General features: G+C 39.8%; 1 long non-coding RNA gene across 3 annotated transcripts; it reads right to left on the reverse strand.

Moving 5' to 3' along the window:
• Window positions 1-858: 858 nt before the first annotated feature.
• On the reverse strand, window positions 859-10,513 carry LOC139758432 (uncharacterized). 3 transcript variants are annotated; one of them, XR_011714820.1, is made up of 3 exons: window positions 10,423-10,513; window positions 5,818-5,857; window positions 859-1,036 (listed from the first exon to the last, which is right to left on the reverse strand). It is a non-coding gene; the product is annotated as an uncharacterized lncRNA (long non-coding RNA). The 3 variants fall into 3 exon arrangements; XR_011714822.1 differs by having other exon boundaries at window positions 5,818-5,924; window positions 10,423-10,500; XR_011714821.1 differs by having other exon boundaries at window positions 5,818-5,962; window positions 10,423-10,477.
• Between the last annotated feature and the right edge of the window lie 610 nt (window positions 10,514-11,123).

Genomic DNA, 11,123 nt, shown 5'->3' on the forward strand with positions numbered 1-11,123 from the left:
TACATGTAATCCAACAACGCTCTCTGGCCATCTCTCCTACTTACATACGTATACTTATGTATATCTCGCTTTTTTAACCAGGTATTCCCAATCACCAGTCCGTTTTCAGCACATAAATCTACAAGCTCTTCACCATTTCCATTTACAACACTGAACACCCCATGTATACTAATTATTCCCTCAACTGCCACATTACTCACCTTTGCATTCAAATCACCCATCACTATAACCCAGTCTTGTGCATCAAAACCACTAACACACTCATTCAGCTGCTCCCAAAACACTTGCCTCTCATGATCTTTCTTCTCATGCCTAGGTGCATATGCACCAATAATCACCCATCTCTCTCCATCCACTTTCAGTTTTACCCATATCAATCTAGAGTTTACTTTCTTACATTCTATCACATACTCCCACCACTCCTGTTTCAGGAGTAGTGCTACTCCTTCCCTTGCTCTTGTCCTCTCACTAACCCCTGACTTTACTCCCAAGACATTCCCAAACCACTCTTCCCCTTTACCCTTGAGCTTCGTTTCACTCAGAGCCAAAACATCTAGGTTCCTTTCCTCAAACATACTACCTATCTCTTCTTTTTTCTCATCTTGATTACATCCGCACACATTTAGACACCCCAATCTGAGCCTTCGAGGAGGATGAGCACTTCCCGTGTGACTCCTTCTTTTGTTTCCCCCTTTAGAAAGTTAAAATACAAGGAGGGGAGGGTTTCCAGCCCTCCCTCCCGTCCCCTTTAGTCGCCTTCTACGACACGTGAGGAATGCGTGGGAAGTATTCTTTCTCCCCTATCCCCAGGGATATATATATATATATAAAACAACTAACTGGGTAACGATACCTGCATATGCTCTCTTATTGCGGTCAGGTTCTGTGGCAGCGATTGAGCGCCATGGCAAAACTCGATGGTGGGCATCATACCAACATAGTAGCTTCTCGCGAATGACTTTTACCTCATTCTCAGTGAAATGGTGCAGTCTACCTACCACAGGTAATGATGCCTTCCTTACATTCTTCACCATTGCTGAAATATCAAATTATCAATATTACTAGCAATGGAAATGGTAACCTTCAAATATGCACTTTACAGATATTCATTTATTCTATTTATTATCCTTAATCGCCGTCTCCTGTATTAGCAAGGTAGCACAAGGAAACAGACAAAAGAAAGGCCCAACCCACTCACATACTCATGTATCTACATAAATGCTTACACACACACACATATACATACCTATACATTTCAACATATACAAACATACACAGACATATACATATATATACATGTACACATTCATACTTGCTGCCTTCATCCATTGTTGTTGCCACCCCATCACACATTCCTTACATTCTTCATATCCTGTCGCCACCCTGCCACATATTCCATACATTCTTCACCATAGCTGAAATATCACATTATCAATATTACTAGCAATGGAAACAGTAACCTTAAAATATGCACTTTACAGATATCTATTTATCTTATTCAACATACTTAATTGATGCTCCCATGTTAGCAAGGTAGCACAAGGAAACAGACAAAAGAATGGCCTAACCCACCCACATACATCAACACCCACACACGCACATATACATATACATTTCAACATATACATATACATGCAGAAACATATACATATATACACATGTGCATATTCATACCTGCTGCTTCATCCATTCACGTTGCCATCCCGCCACATATGAAGTAGCACACACACACACACACCCTACAAGGTAACGCTAGGAAAAGGCAACTAAAGCCACATTCATTTACACTCAGTCTCTAGCTGTCATGTGTAATACACTAAAACCACAGTTCCCTTTCCACATCCAGACCCCACGAAACTTTCCATGGTATACCCAGACTCTTCACATGCCCTGGTTCAATCCAATGACAGCATGTCGACCCCAGTATACAACATCATTCCAATTCACTCTTTTCCTTGCACACCTTTCACCCTCCTGTATGTTCAGGTCCCAATCACTCAAAATCTTTTTCACTCCATCCTTCCATCTCCAATTTGGTCTCCTGCTTCTCCTCATTCTCCCTACCTCTGACACATATATCCTCTTTGTCAATCTCTCTTCACTCATACTCTCCATGTGACCAAACCATTTCAATACACCCTCTTCTGCTTTCTCAACTACACTCTCCTTATTACCACACATCTCTTTTACCCTTTCATTACTTAATCAAACTACCTCCCACCACATATTGTCCTCAAACATTTCATTTCCAACACATCCAACCACCTTCCCACAAACCTATCTATAGCCCATGCCACTCAACCATATAACATTGTTGGAACCTTTATTCCTTCAAGCATGCCCATTTTTGCTCTCTGAGATAACATTCTCAGCTTTCACACATTCTTCAATGCTCCCAGAACCTTCCCCCTCTCCCCCAACCTGTGACTCACTTCTGCTTCCATGGTTCCATTCATTGCTAAATCCACTACCAGATATCTAAAACATTTGACTTCCTCCAGTTTTTCTCCATTCAAACTTACCTTCCCATTAACTTGTCCCTAAACCCTACTGAACCTAATACCTTGCTCTTATTCACATTTACTCTCAGCTTTCTTCTTTCACACACTTTACCAAACTCAGTCACCAACTTCTGCAGTTTCTCACCCGAATCAGCCACTCACTTCCCAAGCTCTCTCATCCACAACAGACTGCATACTTGCCCCTATCTACAAAACTCTTGCATTCACTTCCCTAACCACCCCATCCATAAACAAATTAAACAACCATGGAGACATCACGCACACCTGTCGCAAAGCGACATTCACTGAGAATCAATCACTTTCCTCTCTTCCTGCTCATACACATGCCTTACATCCTTGGTAAAATACTTTCACTGCTTCTAGCAACTTACCTCCCACACCATATACTCTTAAAACCTCCCATAAAGCATCTCTATCTACCCTATCATATGCCTTCCCCAGATCCATAAATGCAACATACAAATCCATCTGTTTTTCTAAGTATTTCTCAAATACATTCTTCAAAGCAAACACCTGATCCACACATCCTCTACCACTTCTGAAACCACACCGCTCTTCCCCAGTCTGATGCTCTGTACATGCCTTTACCCTCTTAATCAAATCAATACCCTCCCATATAACTTGCCAGGAATACTCAACAAACTTATACCTTTGTAATCTGGACACTCACCTTTATCCCCTTTACCTTTGTACAATGGCACTATGCATGCATTCTGCCAATCCTCAAGCACATCACCTTGAACCATACATACAATATCCTCACCAAAGAATCAACAACACAGTCACCCCCTCTTTTAATAAATTCCATGGCAATACCATCCAAAGCCGCCGGCGCCTTGCCAGCTTTCATCTTCCACAAAGCTTTTACTACCTCTTCTCTGTTTACCAAACCATTCTCCCTAACCCTCTCACTTCGCACACCATCTTGACCAAAACACCCTAAGTCTGCAACTCTATCATCAAACACATTCAACAAACCTTCACAATGCTCAATCCATCTCCTTTTCACTTCACCACTACTTGTTATTACCTCCCCATCAGCCCCCTTTACCGATGTTCCCATTTGTTCTCCTGTCTAACGCACTTTATTTACCTCCTTCCAAAACATCTTTTTATTCTCCCTAAAATTTAATGATACTCTCTCACCCCAACTCTCATTTGCCCTCTTTTTCACCTCTTGCAACTTTCTCTTGACCTCCTGCAGCTTTCTTTTTAACATCTCCCAGTCATCTGCACTACTTCCCTTAAAAAATTGTCCAAACGCCTCTCTCTTCTCTTTCACTAACAATCTTGCTTCTTCATCCCACCATTCACTACCCTTTCTAATCTGCCCATCTCCCACCTTTCTCATGCCACAAGCATCTTTTCCGCAAGCCATAACTGCTTCCTTAAATACATCCCATTCCTCCCCCACTCCCCTTACATCATTTGCTCTCACCTTTTCCCATTCTGTAATCTCTCCTGGTACTTCCACACACAAATCTCCTTTCCAAGCTCAATTACTCTCACCACTCTCTTCACCCTAACATTCTCTCTCCTTTTCTGAAAACCCCTATAAATCTTCACCTTCGCCTCCACAAGATAATGATCAGACATCCCTCCAGCTACCCTTAAGCATATTAACACCCAAAAGTCTCTTTCACACGCCTATCAATTAACACGTAACCCAATAACGCTCTCTGGCCATCACTCCTACTTACATATGCATACTTACGTATATCTCTCTTTTTGAACCAGTCCTTTTCCGGCACACAAATCTACAAGCTCTTCATTTCCATTTACAACACTGAACACCCCACGTATACCAATTATATCCTCAACTGCCACATTACTCACCTTTGCATTCAAATCACCCATCACTATAACCCGGTCACGTGCATCAAAGCTGCTAACACACTCACTCAACTGCTACCAAAACACTTGCCTCTCATTATCTTTCTCCTCATGACCAGGTGCATAGGCACCAATAATCACCCATCTCTCTCCATCCACTTTCAGTTTTACCTATATCAATCCAGAGTTTTCTTTCTTACACTTTATCACATACTCCCACAACTCCTGCTTCAAGAGTAGTGCTACTCCTTACTTTGCTCTTGTCCTTACCAACCCCTGACTTTACTCCAAAGACATTCCCAAACCACTCTTCCCCTTTACCCTTGAGATTTGTTTCACTCAAAGCCAAAAATCCAGGTTCCTCTCCTCACACATACTACCAATCTCTCCTTTTTTCTCATCTTGGTTATATGCACACATTTAGACACCCCAATCTGAGCCTTTGAGGAGGATGAGCACTCCCCGTATGACTCCTTCTTCTGTTTCCCCTTTTAGAAAGTTTGATACAAGGAGGGGAGGGTTGCTAGCCCCCACTCCCGCCCCCTTTAGTCGTCTTCTATGACACACAGGGAATACGTGGAAAGTATTCTTTCTCCCCTATCCCCAGGGATATGTCTTCAAAATAAGAAAAAAGGAATACATAAAGTACCATACTTTGAAGACATATGCCGACACTTGAGGTTGTTTAGATGATAACATTTACGTATCCAAAACAGTATATACTTCTGTACCCATAACCTTTTTGCATGTTGATTTTTTTCAAGAAGTATTTACATAAAAGTTTAGCAAAAATCATAAAATCTATCACTCAGTTAATATATGAGGGTACCTATTACATTCAACTCTGCTTCATGAACTCATACGTCACTAAAAACACTATTCAAAAATTAAGCAAATCCTATTTAAAACATTCCATCTATTACTAACAAGTTCATTCACATCTATACTTTCTTGAATAAAAATGAAATGTTTCTCCTGTTTACCCTGTCTCTTATCATTTCTTAGTTTTCCATCTCATTCAAATATTGATTTCTATAAAAAAAAAAGTAATATATCAAAAATGGAGATGCATATGTTCTATACAACAGATTTTGATGAAAATTGTGCCAATGAATTCCTTACATTCTGTGGTTTTGATATAAAATGTGGGTTTTTCCCTGTAGCATATCCTATTTCCACAATGCAGTCCCACAAAGTGGGCAGGGCTGTGAGTCAGAAGGAAACTTTGGGATAAAACCACTCTATACTTAGCATTAAAACTGTTAAAGAGTCAATTGGCACCACTTTCATCAGAATCTATGCCCTAGAACTTGAAGGGATGCATATGGCATCCCAACATAACCTGTGAATAACCTTGTCCTCTGCTTGAGGACATTTGCGAACAACCATCCCATTGACAGAGCTTTAACTAGTTTGTAAATGAATCTATAAACCAAATGAAGTAAAAAACATGATAACTTACCTATGTTAAAAAAGAGACCCTTCTAGGATGGTACAATGCACTGTAATGGTCAAAAGGTAAACACAACTGAATCCAAGTATTGCAACTATGCTGGGGGAGTCAGATGTCTATAAATACAGAGAAATCAAATACTGCATCAGGGGATCTGTCCAGGGCAGGGTTAGATAAGAACATATTAATAAACATCTGAAATAACTGTTAACCTCTCAAAGTACAAGGAAAGTTATCCATCAGTTGACCCCACACGTCATCTGTAGGGTTCAGACAGACAGGTTATCTTTTTCTTTCTATATCTATTCATATTGTACATCATTATTATCTAACCCCACATTTCTACTCTCCCTTACAACCCTATTCGATATCAGGTTAAGAAATAATTGAGACAGTCAAAAACTTAGTCTCTTAATTCTTTTATTTATACACCAAAAACAGTTCAATAAAATCAAAATAAAGATCCTAAAGCTAAAACACAAACATTCTCCAGATAAATTACCAACAGTTTCTCATGAGTTGTAGCAGCAAAAAAAAAAACAGATGCCAAGCAAAGATGAGCAGGGCTTATTGGAAAGAATGTAAAGAGTATACAATATCAAACAGATACTTGGAATAGAGCAAGCAAGGATACTGTAAATGCTTGCAGTTTATGAAGGTTTAAGAAGCCTGAGCTGGTGTATAATGTTCAACAGATGGGGCCCTACAAATGTAGAAGTCTTCCCATTTCATGTAAATAAGAAGTTTTTCTCTTCTACACTGAAGGTTCCAGTCACGGACAAAAGTCCACATCCACATAATTGCAATATAGAGAAGTTAATGAAAGGGGAAAAAAAAAAGACAGGGGAAAGTATCAAAAATTCTAAGGAAAAGAATAAACTTTTTTTTTAAGTGCCAGTCGTAGTTATTGGGAAAGACATGAGAGGGTATAGAGTTCCAAAGCTTTGAGGTATAAGGAAAAAACAGTTATCAAAATGGCCAACCATTAAGTTGCCAAAGGCCACATAGTAATCATGTGATGCAGAAGCTTGACAAGTATTACATGGTTTAGCAAGTAGTTGAGGCACACAAACAGTTAGCTCTCAAGAGCAAAAACCTGAGTAATAACTATAGAAGAGGGAGAGTGAACCAACATTGTGTCGCAGGGTAAGTGGGTTAAATTTTGAAGTTTGCCTGAGAGAGTTGATAAATTGGACCACTTTTGACTCAAGTAAGATTGGAGAGCTAAACCACCCCAAATGTGAGATCAGTACTCTATACATGGACAAATGAATCCTCTGCATAAATGAAGCAACCGTTCAGAAGAAAAGAAATTTCAATATCTAAATAGAACTCACAGTTTCTTAAAAGGCAGACTTAGGTATTTCCATACTGTGGGGTTTCCAAGACAGAGAGAATGTGACAACAATACCAATAATGTTCAATGAGTTAAGAGGTGGAATTACAGAACCATCATAGGAGAGAAGAGAGTTGTGAGGAATTTCTGATCAAGAGATGGGTAGAAACTGTCTTGGAATATTAAACTCAACCAGATTTCATCTACTGCACTGAGATATCCTGTCCAAGTCTGGGTTTACTGAGGAAACTATGTCGATGCTAGACATAGATCAAGTGTGAGAAGGAGGGGCGAAACTGAAGGATGTGGAGGAATGAGATCTTGAGTATCAGCGTATGATGGCACTTGGTTATTTGCAAAAGAGAGGAAATCATTAACAAAAAGGAGAAAAAGTGCAGGGGACAGGACAGAACCTTTAGGAACACCAGTGATGAAGGAGAAAGGGGGAGAGGCTGATCTATCAGCAACCATGGAGATAGACTGATCAGAGAGTAAGCTAGATATGAGTGAGCAAAGTAAGGAAGGGAAGCCAAAAGAGTGGAGCTTAGAGATGAGACCCCGATGCCATACCCTGTCAAAAGCTTTGGATATATCAAGGCAACCATAAAGGACTCCCCAAAATCTTCCCGGAATGACGGCCACACAGTAATGAGATATGAAAGAATATCACCAACAGATCTTGCCTTAAAGAAACCATACTGATGATCAGACAAAGTTGTGAGACTCAAGATGTCTGAGGATATGGGAGTTGAGGAGGGATTCACCAACTTTGGAAATGGGAGAAGTCAAAGCAACAGGATGATAGTTAGAGGGGTTAGAACACTCACACTTTTTAGGAATGGGTTGTACTAGATGCTTCCAAGAAAAAGGAAAAGTCCTACTTTTTAAACAGAAATGGAAAAGATGAGTAAGCACAAGTGAAAGTTCAGAGGTACACACTTTCAGTACATGGGGATTAATACTACCAGAACCATAAACCTAGCTTATGCCCTGAGAGAGGGAAATGCTTTTTGGACAGTTTGATAGGAGATCATAGGGAGGGGCATAGGATTAGAGGAGCATCAGGGAGTGAAGGAATGTTGAAGTCATCAATTTAGTTAAAAACAATAATCAATGAGAGTTGCTTTGTCTATGGAAGAGACAGCTACAATACCATCAGAATGGAAAAGTGAAGGAAAGGTGGAACGAATGTTGAAGTCATCATTGTAGTTAAAAACAATAATCAAAGAGAGATGCTTTGTCTATGGAAGAGGCAGCTATAAAACCATCAGAATGGAAAAGGGAAGGAAAGGTGGAACGATAAAAGTTGTTAGCGATGCCCTTAGCTAAAGTTCAGAAAGACCTATTGGCAGATGGAGAGGAAGCCCTTAGCTAAAGACCAGAAAGACCTGTTGGTGGACAGAGAGAAGTTATTAAACTCCTTTACATAAAGTAATGCTTTGCCTCATGGATAATGTATTTGCAATGATTATGGGCAGTTATAAATGCTGAATGAAAAGCAAAACCAGGAGGTATCCTAATCCCAATATGCCTGATCCCTTGCCTGAATGGTTTCAAATTAAGAACAGTTAAACCAAGGACTGGAAGAATGGGTAGTCTTGGAGTAATAGGGGATGAATGCTTCCAATCCTGCAACAATAGCCTCAGCTATATACATGGCAGATACGGAGGCATTACCCCATAAGAGACAGTAATTTACTCATTGAAAGTAAAAAAAGAAAAAAATTTTGTTATTCCATTCAGCTTTGCTGAGATGCCAACATTTACATTTAGAAGGGGCTGCTGGAAGGGAAGACGGTGTTGCAATAAATGCTGTTATGAAAGTGTAGTCAAATGAGGCAAGACTGTGTTACTACTGTGTAAATGATTAAAGGTGAAAAACAGAATCAGAATATCAGAAAATTGGTCACTGTGGTGAGGAACATGGGTGGGGTGGGTGATAATTGCTCTGGATCACAGATAATGGAGAACATGAGGGCTTCAATCCTCCCCCACCTATATGACATAAATTCAACCATTCTCTCTGATGCACATTGAAATCCCTAGGTAGAAGATTTCAGCTTACAGATGAGAGGATGTCACAGCCTCATAACAAGAGTTTAGATACCTGAAGACATGAAATTTGTAGTAATGGGAGAGCACTGGGTGAAACAGAAAAAAAGCATGATAGTTGAGAGACAGACTGAGCCAAATAACACCAAAGTATGGGACTCAAGGTTCTCAAAGAGTGCAACAGGTGTGTTAGTGTTGAAATATAAACAAATGCCACCTTTGAATCAGAATTGTGAGTGGAGATCGTAGTTGGTTCCGAGAAAGGGGCTAGTGAGATCATTAGACAATTGGGTCTCTGAGAGAAGTAAGATGTTAAGAGAGGTACTTGAGAGATGGTGTTCAACAGAGGAGAGGTTCTTGGAGAAACTATGAATGCTGGTATAACAAATAGAAAAAGACTACTACGGCATGAGCCCCCTCTCTCGTTGGCAGTAAAGTCAAAAGGGAACCTGCAGATACCAGGGGTTAGGGGACACTACATATGTAATGATCTGTTTTTGAAATTAATCCAGCTGCTATGAGTCTTATTCTAATTCTGCCTTGCTACAGGTTTTGAACATTAACCAGTTGTGTTCTTCAATACTAGTGTTTAAAGAAGAGAATAAATTGTGGAGGATGATTTGGAACATTCGCTCTTACTAAATAATACCAAATAAAGTGACAATTGGTTGTGTAGATCAGGGAACATTTGGGGTTAATAAAAAAATAGGTAAAACAATTGCAATAATCAAGATAATTCATAAACTCCTCACCTAACCTAACCTGGTTGCCGAAATGAGAAATTACCATTATATTCATCTCCCCATGAGAGTTGTACTATGTCGTTTTGTTTTCACTATGCTGGTGGACCATGCTGGTGGTGCAATTCCTAAACACAATTGATATACTTTGAACATAAAAGTTGACAGATCCGGAGGGTAAACAGAACTTCATAGGTGATTTTTGATGTGTATTACCTACATATTCATAAAACAGATCCACAGTTTCCCTAATATAAATAACTAACGCTTTATCTAGTGTCAACTGTGCAAAAGATATGAAATATCAGTCCTTGGAAGGTATTTCTGTAATCACATCAGACTATATAAAGCACTCAAAACCTCAGCCATTTCCGAAAGCTAATAATAACGCAAAGATAATGTGCACAATTGCCACCCATTTTACCAAACATAACAAGTTAGTAGATTAATGGATAACAAAGTAACATTATAGTACGTTAATGTTACCATGTGGTTATTGAGTATTGAAGTAAACAAACACTTAAGCAACTCAGCAGAGTTGCCAACTGAAAATTTCAGATGGCGGGATGGCGCTAGATTCACCCCTGAAAAACGCTAAATAGCGCTAAACTTACTGAAATGACAGCACAAAGTGCTCTTCCAATTATTTCTGCTCTTTGCCGTGCCAAATTATTGATAACAGGTACGACTGACTGCTTTAACACTAAAACATAAGAAGTGAGGACACTGCATGAGGCCTATTGGCCCATGCTAGGCAGGCCTGAGTCCCCATTATTCCAGGTCTGCTTATTCCCAATCCGCAATCTCTTCGTCCTCGGTGTCCTGGGGTTTTGGTGGTCTATGCGAGGGTTTTGGTTGCGGTGACTCATATTCTTTCAATGACCCAGTGTTTTTCAGTACTTCCTTAGGCAGTTCATAACACCAGCAATTTCCATTCTTCTTAGTCTATACTTGATAGTATTGCATTTAAGCTTCGATAGTTTATTCGAAGCTCTGACTTCAGGATGTTCATATGACTAAAGATACGCTCTACATCAACGTTGGAGTGAGGCAATGTCAGCATAGTCAAAGGCAACTCATAAAGGCATAGTCAAAGGCAACTCATAAAGGCATAGTCAAAGGCAACTCATAAAAGCATAGTCAAAGGCAACTCATAAAGGCATAGTCAAAGGCAACTCATAAAGGTC

This window comes from Panulirus ornatus, chromosome 30 (assembly GCF_036320965.1).
Source record: "Panulirus ornatus isolate Po-2019 chromosome 30, ASM3632096v1, whole genome shotgun sequence".
Classification (NCBI taxonomy): Eukaryota; Metazoa; Arthropoda; class Malacostraca; order Decapoda; family Palinuridae; genus Panulirus; species Panulirus ornatus.